The following is a 16,553-nucleotide window of genomic DNA, read 5'->3' as shown; positions in this document are numbered from 1 at the left end:
ATGTTTCAGAAAACCAGATGGTAAATTAGCCCTAACAAACCAGGAAAACTGTCAAGTATTGGCTCAATATTTTTCTAACCTACTAAATTGCCCAGAACCTAGTTTAAGGTTTCCCAAAGAAATCAGTGCCAACGCTCAACCGGATTCATTACCACCAACACAGGAAGAAATCAAATGTCACATTAAAAACTTAAAAAATAATAGAACATCTGGCGAAGATGGCATTGTTGCAGAGCTATTAAAAAACCTAGGACCAAAGACGTTGCAAGAGCTCACAAAAATAATAACAAAAATATGGGAAACAGAAAAATTACCAGAGGATTGGAAATGTGCCCTTATTCACCCGTTACGTAAAAAAGGAGACAGAACAAATGTCAATAACTACAGGGGAATCTCACTTTTACAAGTCACCTACAAAATTCTCTCAACATGCCTGCTGAAAAGAACACAAGAGCAGCTGGAACGCCAAATTGGTGATTATCAAGCAGGCTTCCGCCCCGGTCGCTCATGCATAGACAAATATTTAATTTAAAGACAATATTAAAACACAAAGCAATTAGAAATGCCCCCATAATTTGTACATTTGTAGATTTTAAGAAAGCCTATGACTCAATTGACCGGAAATCTTTGTTTAACATTTTAGAGGAACTTGGACTTGACTCCAAAACACTAAGGCTTATCAAAGAATCACTGACAGACACTGTATCTAAAGTTAAATTCAGGGGAGAAATCTCTGAACCTTTTCTCATAAAAACTGGAGTACGTCAAGGTGACGGGCTATCTCCACTTCTGTTTAATATAGTCCTGGATAAAGTCATTAAGGAATGAGAAAAAGAATTAAAAAATCAATCCTACTGGAAACCAATCCATCTTGGTAGAACCAAAGACAACGTGGAGATATCTTGTTTAGCATTTGCGGACGACTTGGCCATACTTGCAGATGATGAAGAAATCGCCACCAAACAAATAGAGATCCTTAAGGAATGCGCGGATAAAGTAGGTTTACAAATTTCGTTTCAAAAGACAGAATTTTTCTGTACGAAATTCCATATACACAGTTTGAACACAAAATATGGAAAAATAAATAGAGTAAAACATTTTAAATACCTAGGTGAAATTTTGGAGCCAACCGGAGGAGAGAAAGTTGCACAGAAGATCAGACAACAGAAAATGAAGAGAGCATATGGTATGACACATGAAATATACAATAAAAAATGCATCTCCTCGAACACAAAAATCAGACACTACTGCGCAGTAATTAAGCCAGCAGCACTATAGTCTGTCTGTAAACTGAAGAGCGAGCAGCGCTTTTGGTGGGGGAAGTGGCCTTTTCCGGAAGATCCCTGCCACTGGCCTACAGGGCAACCCAAAATCAGTTGCCCGTTACCTGTCTAGTGGTGTAGTTCGGCGTGCAGTGATATACGTCGTTTCTGTTCGTGGGATCTTAGTTGCCAGTCTCAGTCAGTTGACTTTGTGTACTCACGGATAAAGTTCAGTATCCGGAAGTGATGGATAATCGCCCTGCATTGCAAGAAAATGTGCAGAATACGAAGGAGATATTTGCGCAGAACGAGCGTTCGATCGTCTCTAACGTTATTACAGCTTGTGTTAAGGAGGCGACACAGAAAGAACTGTTGGCTAATATTGCCAGTCCCAATCAAAGGGCAGCAGTATATGCAAAAGTCAGGCTCGCCAAAATAGGACGCATAAGGAAGGAACGCGAAAACAAGGCGCATGGCGCATTATTTACTAATAATTTAGGGAGGAAACTCATCGTTATAGACAGTTTCACAAAATCGGTCATTCGACAAACGATGGAGGAATTTTACATAAACCAAAATATAATGCCCACATTACGGAAATTACTCACTGGCGTGAAACAAAAAATACATTTTCGTTGCAGAAAGATGTTTTACACAAGATATTGCGTGAAATGGGATTTACCTGGTAATGCTTTTCAGACATTTTTACGAAGACAGTGACAAAAAAAAAAAACAGTGCGAATCGAACTAATACAACACACGTAATTATAAATTTCTGGTTACTTTTTAAACACTCTTCATGTTGCAAGAATTGTTAAGTTTTAATGCAGCCCTTCAAAGAAAACTTCTACCTTTTAGTAGAAACACAAAGTAAGAACAAGCCTTAAATTCTACACACTGATTGCACTATATCTGGTTCGTCTTACGAATAGAGGAACATACATTCATATGAATAGGGATTCGGTTCTATGTTTGTAGTAGAATCCTGACTTCCGTTAATATTATTTACTCTATAATGCTTTGTTTCGAAGAAGCTATCGTCTTTTGTTTTCCTTATACTCTTAACGCAAATGTCTAAAAACAAACGCAGCCGGGACGTATCTGTACAGGGCGTCGTCACAGATTTAAAGCGCGCGCCGCGGCAGGGCCGGTACTACGTTGTGGAACAGCCTGTAGAAGCGCCCTGTGACGTACCAGGGTTGGCAGAGTGGGGACTCGCTCGCTCGCTCTTCAGTTTACCGACAGACTATATATGCTAGTGAAACGCTCACACTCCACACAAAATGTGATTTAGAAAAAATACTAAAAGAAGAACGCAAAATTATGAGAAAGATTTTAGGTCCAAAATTAACAGAAGAAGGATACCGGATACAATCAAGAAGAACCACAGAAACTATATCAATCCTGGCAGCAGACATAAGAAGGCGAAGATTAAAATTTTATGGACATGTCACTAGACTTTCCCTTTACCATAAACTTACTTTACAAATCTATTCTACAAAAAACCCCTTTGTCCATATCCATACTTCTTCGAAATGTTCCCACACTAAATCCTACTACGTAACTCGTTAAACAATTATCTTCATATTAACCTTAAACCACATTCACGCATCATTCATACTGCTAAAACACATTTATAACATTTTACATACACAAAAAGACATTATAACACTTTATGAAAATACCAGAACAGTTTATGAAAAACATTCTATTACTTTAGTGCACTCTAGTGGGTACAATCGAAACTAAATCAGTCCCCTATCCAATATTGCCCTCTATCGGCTGATACATGAACTACGTGCGCGTCCAGTCTCGCGTCACCATCTGTCACTATCCAGCTCTGAGGCACATCTCCCACTTAACCGCCTCCAAGGCAGGATCGGTATACGGCGCTACGCCTCAACTCCACCGAAAACTGCTCGCAAACTGCAGATGCCGAGGACTGGAATTGCTTGTCCATTATAGGCAGACGTAATAGAAGTGGGCTGTTGTGCAGTGGGCTACAAATGCTGCCACATGTGTCTTTAATTAGGGAAATGGAAGCACCAGTATCCAGTTTTAGTCTAATTGTGTGTTGTTCCACTCATAACTAAACGAATAGTTTGTTCATCTGCCTGCGTATTGCCACGGAAGATTTCTACACTGCTGCAAATCCTTCACTTCTGCAGATTGTGCCCGATATTCTGACCATTCCCTTGCTCACTACGTTCTGGGTGCAATTCAGGCACAGCAATTTGCGGCAGTGCTGACCGGCGAGAGATTAGCGACATCAGTTGCCGAATGTTGTGCAGCAGGTGTTCGGTCTCTTGTGGTCGAAACTGAACAATTATGGTGAGAGACGTTCCCTGTGGTTCATCAGCTATGGTGGAACACTGGATATGTTACACAAATTTCAAGAACAGCAGCTGGCAACAACAGGTGGTGAAAGTGTGTACACACGCGCAGGCAGTAACCGTGCAGGCGTGAGGCGAGTCTAGTTTAGTTTATGACCGGCATCGTCATCGCCTTGTGTTGTGCCAGATGGAAATACATCCACTGGTGCAATGGTGGATCCTTGGTTTTCTCCAGGAGCAGATCGAGTGGAGCTTGGTTCACTTAAGTAAATCTTCATATCTATATGGTAATAAACTTGGTGCAATCCATTTGCACAGTACTATTCAGAGACAGTTGTAAGTACTCAGAAGATTCAATATCACTTGATATAGACAAATTTTAATACACAGGCTACACCAGCACTGCTTATTCATCGGTGTGGCATGCAGTGACTGTACTTTGTGTGGTTTCGTTGTGAGGTGCCAACCTGACTTTAGCATTCTAAAACAAGTGTTTAGGGCTGTGGTGTGATCCAAAGTGTGGGGTGCCAATTTCAAAGCTGGGCACTTTCTAGCTATGTTAATGGAAGTACTAAAGTAGAGCTCTAGCTTTTGCTTTCGTAAATGTGCCACTCTGAAAATAAGTTAATTAGCTTAACTCAGGCTGGGAGATGAGTTGGATCCTCATGCCTGACTAAAGATGTAAACATAATTCTGCTTCAGACCAATTCACAATTTTATTATGATTTGTCAAATGATTCACAGCAGCTGTAATAGCAATGACTATGTAACCAAAATCCATAGACTGAGAGATGCCAAGCCAGTACTGAGACGTGCAATCACAGCTCTGTTGATTGTTGAAAGATTAGAAATTTGATCACATTTCTTCTTTGTTTAATATGTAGTCACAGTTTCCAACAAAATTTCATAACAAACTTCTTGCGACAAATTATTTAAAATCTTAGTCCAAAATTTTATGACATTGCATATTTGTAAAAGAATATAATCTTTTCGTATGATGTACATATAAAATATCTGACTTTTCTTGAAATTTGTTAAATGTTAACCATCCAAATGTTTTCAATTACTTAATATCAACTGGAATAGAAAATTCATTTTTGCCATGTGTATTATTTTGTGTTACAATTTATGGTGAATTAAAAGTGTACATGATGCAAACAGAGGACTGCCCCTACCATCTGTATTTTTAAAAGACTTTGTTTCAGTATTTATGATAGTTTGAGAATTTTATTTCATTTTGTTATTCATTATTATCAGAAATGTCAACTTTCTACTCAGAATTAGATACAGGGCGTTTGGAAATTCCTATTGCAAACTGCGATATTTGTAGAGGACAGTGAGTACATAATGTTTTGAATAGGAACATATAGAACAGAAACAGTACATTTCTGGACATGACAGTTTCAGTTCAGATGTTTAACTCATCCACTTTTGCATGAGGAACTGAATCAAGCGTCATGCAGTACAATTATTAGATAACAGTTCGAAAGTAAACATAATCCATTTATCACTTAAGCGCATTTGTCTGTATTAACACTTAAACATTACATTCTGTATGTACAGTGTACTGGGTTCACTTTTGTTTTGGAGTAAAGTAAACATGTAATGTCTGAGTGTTATTAAAAACAAATGTGCTCATAGTGGCACCACCGTTTAGGATAGGGGAAGTTAGTTTTGTGTGATATTCTGAGCACACGTTACAGCCAGGTGCAGGCCAGATTGCAGTGGGTTACACATACCAGCAGTTGCAAAAGCAAATACAGGCCGCAGGGGCATAGAACTACCGGAGAAGGCACACCCAGCAGTTTGCACGGCTCATGTCACAGGCAGAATGGGGCGAGTTTCGAATACGTGGCGCGAAGTGGCGCACTTGGCAAAAGAGAGGCACACAGCCAAGTATAAATAGGTGCCATTTTCTAACGAGAGTCATTCAAATGTGGCAGCTCTCCTGGACAGCAGGGCGTGTCACACCATCAGGCTACACACAGCAACAGATGGGACGCCAGCGTCCCAGTCCACGGCGGGTCATCGGTTCGACCCTCTGAGGCCGATCAACAGCCAGCCAGCAGCAGGCCACTCTTCCGCTCACTATCGCGGGCTGTCGTCTAGGAATCCGACACACCCCAGAGACTTCCCGAGGCGAGGGCCGCACATTTGGATGCCAGATAGTGGGCGCTCGTTGCCACTGCGATCTGAGCTATGCCAGCGAGGAAGAAGCATTGCGGGGCCGGCCTACGGCTCCCGGTGGAGCAGCGTGGAGATATCGAGGACGGTGGCCGCTGAGTGGGCTGCTGGGGCAGCCATCCTGACATCGTCGGGACTCAGCGGGGCAACCGAGGCCGGCACGACACAGCGTTGTGTTGCACAGGCCGCTGGGGTGCTTCCTCAGCATTGCGGGGCCCTGTGACGCAGACCGAGGTGAACGAGGACACCGTAGTTCGAAACAATACATCATTTGGAAAGTTCTCGCCGAGTTTTAATACGGCACCTCCTGGCACCCATCCACTACATTTAGCGTGTTTCTGCTACATTTGGTCACCCTGGTGCATTTGGTGGCGGAAGTCGCCATTACAGTGGTTAACAAATATTCACTTATCACTTATGTTTCCTTTGGATTGCCCTAATAATTGTTCTGCAGCATGTCTAATTCAGTTCCTCAAGGAGACGTGGATGAGTTAAATATCTGAAGTTGTTGCAGAACAGAAATGGTACGTTTCCAGAAAAAGCTTCCTATTCAAAATATTATGTACTGACTCCCCTCTACAAACTTCTATGACTTATAATGGGAAAGTCCAAACACCCTGTATTTTGGCCAAAACCTCAAAATGACAAGTTACAACATCAATCTAACTGGTTAATGAAGAGCCCAATAAACCTATTTTTTTCATCAGTATATTAAGCTGTCCATGACAGTTACATTTTAGTGTGTAATAAACATTCATATTAACGCTTCACCAGCTTTTCTGAAAATTGCCCTTGTGAACTGACAAAGGAGTTTTCCAGAATGAATTTACACTCTGCAGTGGGGTTTCTTGCTGATCTTCTACCTTTGACATGCTGTTTTAATCTTCCAGTAAGTTTCAGAAGAGCTACTTGCAGAAGTAAGGCTGTAAGTGCAGCTAATGACTCGGACTTAGATAGTCCTTGCCTGTAGAAGTCAAAAGGCCTAGGTTTGAGACCTGGTCTGGAACACAGTGTTAATCTTTGTGAGAAATTTTCTGGCAAAAGCTCCATTTGTCACTTGAATCTTACTGGCAGATTGTTTTCATCGAAGTACTGTATCCTTGCGCTACAATAACTCAGGACTAGGGCTGTTTCTGGCATATTTCATTAATGCAAATATTGACTCTAGAGATGGCTACCAAAGTGTGCTGAAATCACAAAAACAAAGGAAAAAGGCAAGAGTTATTTATGTGATGAACTCTTCAAGTGTGATGTTATAGATTTTCGTGATTTACAACTTCTAATTATGTGTGGAATGTCAAATCTATACCACTATATAGTGAAAGTTGCGAAGTTATTGACAAATGTACTTCAGATACTTACATGATACTCTAATAAATGTTTCCATGGCCATACACTACATAATTTCTTAAAATATACATGCTATATACAATGAAGAGCCAAAGAAACTGTTACCACTACCTAATATTGTGTAGGGCTCCTGCAGAAGTGCTCCAATACGACGTGGCATGGAGTCGACTAATGTCTGAAGTAGTGCTGGAGGGGACTGAGACCATCAATCCTGCAGGGCTGTCCACAAATCTGTAAGAGTGTGAGGACATGGAGATCTCTTCTGAACAGCACATGTTCAGGGAGTTTGATAGCCAGCAGAAGTGTTTAAACTCAGAAGAGTGTTCCTGGATCCACTCTGTAGCAATTATGGACATGGTGGGGTCGGGGGGTGGGAGGAGGGGGGCTCGCAATGTCCTGCTGGAATTGCCCAAGTCCATCAGAATGCACACCGGACGCTAATGGATGCATATAATCAGACAGGATGCTTATTTATGTGCCTCCTGTCAGAGCCGTAGCTAGACATCTCAGGGGTCCCATATCACTCCATCTGCACCTGCCCCACACCATTACTGAGCCTCCACCAGTTTGTCAGTCCCCTGCTGACATACAGGGTCCATGGATTCATGAGGTTGTCTCCATACCTGCACACGTCAATCCACTTGATACAATCTGAAACAAGACTCGTCCAACCAGGCAACATTTTTTCACTCACCAACAGTCAGCGTCGGTGTTGATGGGTCCAGGTGAGGCATAAAGCTTTTTGTTGTGCAGTCATCGTGGGTACACCAGTGGGCCTTTGGCTCTGAAAGCTCTTATTGATGATGTCCCATTGAATGGTTCACAAGCTGACACCTGTCGATGACCCAGCATTGAAATCTGCATCAATTCAGGTTTGCGCTTCTGTCACGTTGAAAGATTCTCTTCAGTCATCGTTGGTGCCTTTCTAGCAGGATCTTTTTCCGGCCGCAGCGATGTCAGAGATTTGATGTTTCACCAGATTCCTGCTATTCACAGTACATATGTGAAATGGTTGTACAGGAAAATCCTCACTTCATTGCTGTCTTGTAGATGCTGTGTCCCATCGCTCGTGCGCCGTCTATAGCACCACGTTCAAACTCACTAAAATCTTGATAACCTGCCATTGTAGCAGCAGTAACCGATCTAACAACTGACACAGACACTTGTTGTCTTATATAGACATTGCCAACCGCAGCACCGTATTCTGCCTGTTTACATATCTCTGTATTTGAATACGCATGCCCGTACCAGTTTCTTTCGTACTTCAGTGTAAATACACATATACTACATAATCGCAAAATGTTGTTAGCAAAAATCTGCAAATGTACTTGAAAGATTTACTTCAAATTCGTACACGATACTCTAATAAACATGCAGATGAATGTCAGCTATGGATCGTACACAAAAGGGAAACATTGTCTGAACATTTATTAAACTATCATTTACAAATTTGAAGTGAATCTGTCAGCAAAAATTTTGAAACTTTCTAGACGAACATAGGCAATTTTTTAATATATATGGTATACAGGGTGTTACAAAAAGGTACGACCAACTTTCAGGAAACCTTCCTCACACACAAATAAAGAAAAGATGTTATGTGGACACGTGTCCGAAAACGCTTAATTTCCATGTTAGAGCTCATTTTAGTTTCGTCAGTATGTACTGTACTTCCTCGATTCACCGCCAGTTGGCCCAATTGAGGGAAGGTAATGTTGACTTCGGTGCTTGTGTTGACATGCGACTCATGTGCTTGATGCTAGTACTGTAGAGCAATCAGTACGTAGCATGAACAGGTTAGTGTTCATCACGAACGTGGTTTTGCAGTCAGTGCAATGTTTACAAACGCGGAGTTGGCAGATGCCCCTTTGATTTATGGATTATCACGGGGCAATAGCCGTGGCGCGGTACGTTTGTATCGAGACTGCTTCGAACGTCTTCCTGTCGGGACACCTTCGTTCTGAAAATCTATTGATCGGCGTCTTAGGGAGCACGGAACATTCCAGCCTATGACTTGCGACTGGGGAAGACCTAGAACGACGAGAACACCTGCAGTGGACGAGGCAATTCTTCGTGCAGTTGACGATAACCCTAATGTCAGCGTCAGAGAAGTTGCTGCTGTACAAGGCAACGTTGACCACGTCACTGTATGGAGAGTGCTACGGGAGAACCAGTTGTTTCCGTACCATGTACAGCGTGTGCAGGCACTATCAGCAGCTGATTGGCCTCCACGGGTACACTTGTGCGAATGGTTCATCTAACAATGTGTCAGTCCTCATTTCAGTGCAAATGTTCTCTTTACGGATGAGGCTTCATTCCAACGTGATCAAATTGCAAATTTTCACAATCGACATTTGTGGGCTGACGAGAATCCGCACGCAATTGTGCAATCACGTCATCAACACAGATTTTCTGTGAACCTTTTGGCAGGCATTGTTGCTGATTTCTCGATTGGGCCCCATGTTCTTCCACCTACGCTCAATGGAGCACGTTATCATGATTTCATACGGGATACTCCACCTGTGCTGCTAGAACATGTGTCGTACTTGTAAAGGCACAACATTTCAGTCGAAGTGTTGGTCCGCCTCTACCAATCCGTCGGTCACCGAATCTGTTGTTGAGAAGCGTACGAATTCCGTGGCCTTCACGCTCTCCTGACCTCAACCCTCTTGACTTTTAAATGCCCCCATAAATGAAAGCTCTTGTCTACGCAACCCCGGTGCCAAATGTAGAGACTCTTCGTGCTCGTATTGTGGACGGATGTGATACAATACGCCATTCTCCAGGGCTTCATCAGCGCATCAGCGATTCCATGCGACGGAGGGTGGATGCATGTATCCTCGCTAACAGAGAACATTTTGAACATTTCCTGTAGCAAAGTGGTTGCAGTCACGCTGGTACGTTCTGTTGGTGTGTGTTTCCATTCCACGATTAATGTGATTTGGAGAGAAGTAATAAAATGAGCTCTAACATGGAAAGTAAGCGTTTCCAGACACATGTCCACATAACATCTTTTCTTTCTTTGTGTGTGAGGAATGTTTCCTGAAAGTTTGGGCGTACCTTTTTGTAACACCCTGTATAAGTACATATATAGAATTATATACAGAGAAAATATTTTTAGCCAGTGTCTCAAAAAGCTCTTGAATCGTTGAGTATCATGTAAAAATTGGAACTAAAAGACACATAATATATATTAAAACTGTACAGAATATAATATACACATAACATGTAATAGGGACGAATATTTTGCAAAAATATTGAAAAATTCTTGACAAATTTAGATTTTTGCACGATACTCTAAAATTGGTTGGACTGTGACCTTTACTTTTGAATATTTATTAACTATGGCAACAGGGCTTTTAGACCATTACACAAATTGTTTCCCTCACATATATTATCGCATAACTTACTTTCATTTCAAATAAATGGAACATTTTTTCTCTCTTTCAAAAAGAGTGCTTGGTTAAAGAAAATCTTTTTTACGTTCATTAAGAGCCATGGCTAAATTTCATTTCTCAGGGCGCTATTGCCAAACACATCATACGTATTCGAACATGAAGATGTCAGTCTCACTCACGATGGGTAAAAAAAATTAATTTGCTTATCGCGTAACAGTAAAGAAAGATAAATATAATATTCAAATAATTATTTTTCTCTGTGAGGCTTGATGTTCCAATATAGCTGCCAATGTGCAATGGCACCATACACACACCAGCAAAGGACCTGGAAGAGCAGCTGAACGAAATGGACAGTGTCTTGAAAGGAGGCTATAAGATGAACATCAACAAAAGCATCTTAACACTAATTGACAAATTTATGTGAGAGCATAAAGAATGCTTCTGTCTACCACTCACTCTGCGTAGTTAATGTTGAGATTCAAATTTTACCGCCACATAATATCGTTGGTGTCCACAAATGTTATGTACATAGTTGTCCTAGCAGTGTGTGTTCTCTGAACAAGGAACGCACACAGATAGTGTGCGGTCCTTTTTTGGGTAATTTCCAAGAATGAATGCCTACCGAAGTCGCTCGGTTCAAACGGTACATGACGTTGCTGTAGTGACTAACATAAACATACTCATAGCGCTCGCCACCGGAGTCGCATGATCGATTTCCGAGCGCACGTTCGGTATGTACCGTTTGGACACAGCGACTTCGATAGGCAATCATTCTTGGAAATTACCCTTTTATGAATAAAGTTCTTCGTTAAACACGTGTCATTGCCGTAATTTCAAGTCCTAATCCTAACAGGTTATGGGCCCAGATCACGCGATCGGTAAAAGCGATACTCTTAGTTTATTCCCGCACTTCAGCTTACGAATTTCCGTTTTTGTATAAACGGAGTCTGTTAACGCGACCAATATAGAGCACGTGGCTGCTGCACACGCAGTTGGAGTGGAAACTTTATCACGCGATAACTGCGACACATGGAGAATTCAAGTCGAGGCAGTACTCATCAAGACCGACACGTGGGGGTACTTGGTTTGAGCATCGGAACTACTGCTATATCCTCTTCCTCTGCATTTAAGGCTACCAAAAACCAACAGTAGGCCTACATGTCCACAGTGAAAATACACTGATACCAAGTAAGCCTAATCGTAAAAATGGTGCAGATTTGAGAAAGGCCAATGTTCTGATAGACTATACCACTCACAATTTTCTAAGAGAACTTAAATGATATTGAAAGAGAATCTGGTCTGGTGAATTTTTTATGTTTATTAGTAAAGCAACCAGATATACTATGCTTCACCAAGCATCATGTCACTTGTGGTAATCAGATGTGCTTAGACAGATTCAGTTTAGCATCTCAATATTGCAGATCCAACATGGAGAAGGGCGGAACATTGATTTGTGTTAGAAATAGTGTAGTATTTAGTACTCTTGCTGTAAGCAAATTTTGCGTTGAGCAGCACTTTGAAGTGTGTGATATACAACTGGCAACAAATAGTGTATCAGTAGTTATCAAAATTGTACAGAAAAAACATTTCAATCTGTTTGAGAAAGATTCCAAGATTCCCTGCAGGTGCTCTATAAATTGATAATATAACATTGCTTCAGTCATAATACTAGGCGACTTTAATGTAAATTTCCTGGATGAAAGTTATGACAGATTGTAAGAGCTTATTAGTTGCTCCAGCTCCATTCTAATGCAAGTAGTTGAATTTCCCACTAGGGTAACTGACCACTGCAGTACTCTAATTGATAATGTGTTTGTTGATAAGTCTAGGCACAGTAGGTTAGCATCATGGTCTGACAGCCCATTTAGGACTTGACTGACTGTCATACTTCTGACAATCCCCCATTTAATTCTTAACAGAAAACCAAAGGCTACCTGGAAAAATGTGAGACCAATAAATAAAGAAACAATGGCGACATACGGGCAGAAGCTACAGTTAGTTGACTGTTCTAAAGTATTCAGCTCAGTAGATGTCAACACAAAATGTAATGTATTTATTAATTTAACATCAAATCTTTTTGAGGAGGTGTTTCCAAATAAAAGAGTCAGAGAAAATCAATGTATCTCTGCATTTAAGCCATGGATTACCCAGGACATCAAAATTTCATGTAAAACAAAAAGAGAGTTGTATGCCTCAGCCGGACAGTCTAACAATACTGCAGTGATGGGGCAATATAAAGTGTAATCTTAAGATATTAAGGAAGGTGGTCCAGAAATCTAAAGCATGTATCTAAAAAAGGAAATTGACAAATCAAATGACAAAATGAAAACCATATGGAAATATGTTAAAAGCGAGACAGGGAAAAGCCTGTCTGCCAAATAAGTGATTAGCTTAAGAACTGGGAGCCTTTCGGTGGATGCTCCCGAAATGGTGGCTAATATCTTTAACAATCATTTCCTAAAAGTCACCAACCAAATGGGATGCCAGGGTTCTGTAAAGAAAGCTACAGAATACTTGCATAACACCTTCACTAACAAAATAGATGAGATGCATCTTCGAAAAACTACAGTGATAGAACTAGAAAAAAATAATTATGTCTTTAAAATGTAAAAATTCTGCTGGAGTTGACAACATTTCCAGTAAGTTACTGAAATACTATTGTATTACTAATATGGCAGAGGACTGTACTTATTTCTTTACATCATTGGAAGAAGGTGTTTTTCCCGATAGGCTAAAATATGGGCTTGTACGACCAATTTATAAAAAGGGAGAGAAGACTGAGGCTACAGACTATCGACCAATTTCATTACTCTCCGTTTTCTCCAAGGTAATAGAGAAATTGATGCATAGCAGAATGGTTGAGCATCTTAGCCAAACTGGCTACCGCTGAGGATGTTATATTTACTTTCGGAAAGGGGTATCAACCGTGGATGCAATACATGCCTTTGTTGACAATGTTTGGAAGCCATAAATAATAATATGATGACGGTTGGAATATTTTGTGACCTGTCAAAAGCTTTTGACAGTGTAAGTCACCATATTCACCCTAGGAATGGGTGGAACTTTAGGCACGAGGCTTGAATCCTATCTGTGTGGTAGAAAGCAGAAAGTAATCGTGGAAGGACTGCATGGTGGCCAGATATCTTCAGAATGGGGCTCCGTTACTGCAGGAGTACCTCAAGGCTCAGTATTTGGCCCACTGCTCTTTCTAATATTTATAAATAACTTAGCACTATGTACAGAATATGGGAAAATACTCATGTTTGCTGACGACACCATGTTATCAGTTAATAATCTCTCAGGGAATGTGTCAAATGAGGTTGCAAATAAAGCTTTTGCAGACTTGACAAACTGGTTTGAAACGAATTGTCTTTCTTAGAAGAGAAATGAATGTAATTGGCCTTACAGTCAACCTAACACAAATGTTACTAATGAAATGAACCTAAAAATGGGTGAGCAAATACTTGGGTCTGCATATATATAGCAAAATGGAGGACTCAACCTTCAAAATTTCGTGAAGTGACACCACCATATTCAAGAGAGGCAAAGCTCTGAAATTATTTTTAAGCAAACATTGCTGACACTAGGGAAATGAGGACAGTAAAAACTGCATATGTTGGCTATTTTCACCAACTTATGGCCTATGGTATAATATTTTGGGGAAATCAACCAATAGCAAAAAAAAATGTGTACCATGCACAGAAGTGAGCAATAAGAATTATGTGTGGAGTACATCCTAGGCACTTGTGCAGGGATCTGTTTAGAGCTCTACAAATCCTTACAACACCTGCCCAATGTATTTTTTCTCTGATGTGCTTTGTTTCAAAAAATAGCAACTTATTCAAAATCAATAGCTCATACTACAGTTATACCACCCAAAGGAAACTGGATATCCATTATGAGCTAAAAGCGAGAAGCATGGTCCAGAAGGGGGTTTTGTACAGTGGCACCAAGAGTGTTAATGCCCTCCCATTGCACATTAAACTTTGGCATGTTTCCAACCAGTTCTTTAACATGATTCATCTGAAAGAAACTGCTTCAGATTTTCTTTACAGTATTGATGAATTTCTAACCAAAAATGCATAGAATCTCTTGTGTGTGCTTAAACCTTACAGAGTATGATTAATCAATTGTAGAGGTCACACAGTAAGTACAGTGTAACTTAATACAATACCCAAATTAATGTATGTCTGTATATGACACCTGTATAACTTAAGATACAGGACATCTGACAGAATATACAGTCATATATAAATTTGGGTATTGTTCTTAACTAATATGTAAGGGTATATGCTAAACTTCACACTTTCTTTAATCTAATGATAAGATCAATGTATCTGTGCACAAAACAATAATCTGTAAAAACCTTGACTCGTTCTATATTCAGGGATATGTTCCCATATGGATCTATGGAACACGAAATAAATAAATAAATAAACAAAATAAATAAATGTATCTGGAGACATGCCGCAACCTGCAGTGACTGGTGAAGGCGCTGCAGACAGGAGGGCGAAGGCAGTCCTCACTGTGTCCATCAGCGCCACGGAACTGAAGCGAGTGAAGAACTGCAGCACGACGCGCCAGGCAGGGCTCAAACTTGATTCACTTTCCGCATCCAAAGGACGTGCTCGCACAGCAGCGCTACCCTAACGTCTTACTCTCCACAGGGCGCAGCCTAGTGACGATGTAACACGGCATCTTAATCAATTCTTCGATGCAGCGGACAAATTACAAGCAATGGACGTCGATATAAACGGTGATTTATTGTCGATAATGTTGCTCTAAAGTTTGCCAGACAGTTACGGTAATTTTAGGTGTGCAGTCGAATCTCGTGATAACCTACCCGATGTCGAGACACTAAAAGTGAAAATCTTGGAAGAAAACAACGCGAGAGTTCAGAAAGATAGTGAAAATGCGAGTGCTGCGACGTTTGTCAAACCGGTCAGGCCTAAACATTTCGTAAACAAATCAAAAGGTGCATTAAGTGACTGCTTTTGTTTTGATTTTTGTTCCGATTTGGAACAAGGGCGGGAAAATCATCATTGAGGTGCAGTTTTCGCAACAAGAAAGGCCACAAAGCAGAAGAGTATTTGCAGCTTGCGAAATTAGCTTCCTTTTGAAGAAACAAAGTTGATGAAGCTCATTGCTGTTTTTCCATTAACGAACGTACTCCGAAGTCTCGTGAACCAAACGTTTTGTCGTGTATAGACAGTGGTTGCACATCACGCATGTGTAACGACCCTGAAGGGTTCACAAGCGTAACCAAAGCACAAGAAAGTTTAACGCTTGCAGACAACAGTGCTACGCAAGTGACAACTGAAGGTGACGTACGCATCAAAACCTCAGCCAGTGATACCAACTTCATTACGCTGAAAAACACTTTGTGACAAAACTCGGAACCAGTCTAATCTCAGTCGCAATCACAAAGGTTGTGGACAGCATACACTGTAACGATAAAGTTAAGGTGGTTGCAAACAAAGGTTAATGTCCCTTATAACTGCACGATTTTTCTCAGAGTTGGTAACCTGTTTCACTTGCATGAAAACAGCCCAAAGGCCTGTACAGTTGGCGAGACAAAAATTACGAAAAGTGACACGCAAATCTGGCATGCTCGATTAGGACACCTGAACTCTGCATCACTGGAGATATGATTAGAATGCTCAAGGCTGAGTATGTGACACGCTTAAAATTCAGACTTCACCAAGTGCACCATATGTCTTGAAGGAAAGATCGCATCCACCCCCTTCACCAGGCGGGATGAAAAAAGTGACCTTCTGTAGTTTGTACATTCAGATGTCTGTGGGCCAATGAGAGAAAAATCTCTAGGTGGTTCAAGATATTTTGTAACCTTCATATATCAGCACAGCAGATGGTGTCACGTCAACTTTCTTCGACGCAAGGGGGAAGTTATGGACAGATTTGTTGAAAGATTTGATTCTACATCCAAAGTTTTTGAATTCCAGTCTGATTTTCAGCAGGCAGGTAACGGCAAGGAATAATGGACTCCATCTTCCGAGCGGCAGGAATAC

This window comes from Schistocerca serialis, unplaced genomic scaffold, assembly GCF_023864345.2.
Source record: "Schistocerca serialis cubense isolate TAMUIC-IGC-003099 unplaced genomic scaffold, iqSchSeri2.2 HiC_scaffold_1393, whole genome shotgun sequence".
Lineage (NCBI taxonomy): Eukaryota > Metazoa > Arthropoda > Insecta > Orthoptera > Acrididae > Schistocerca > Schistocerca serialis.
The sequence above is the reverse complement of the archived record's forward strand: the minus strand, read 5'-3'. Positions refer to the sequence as shown.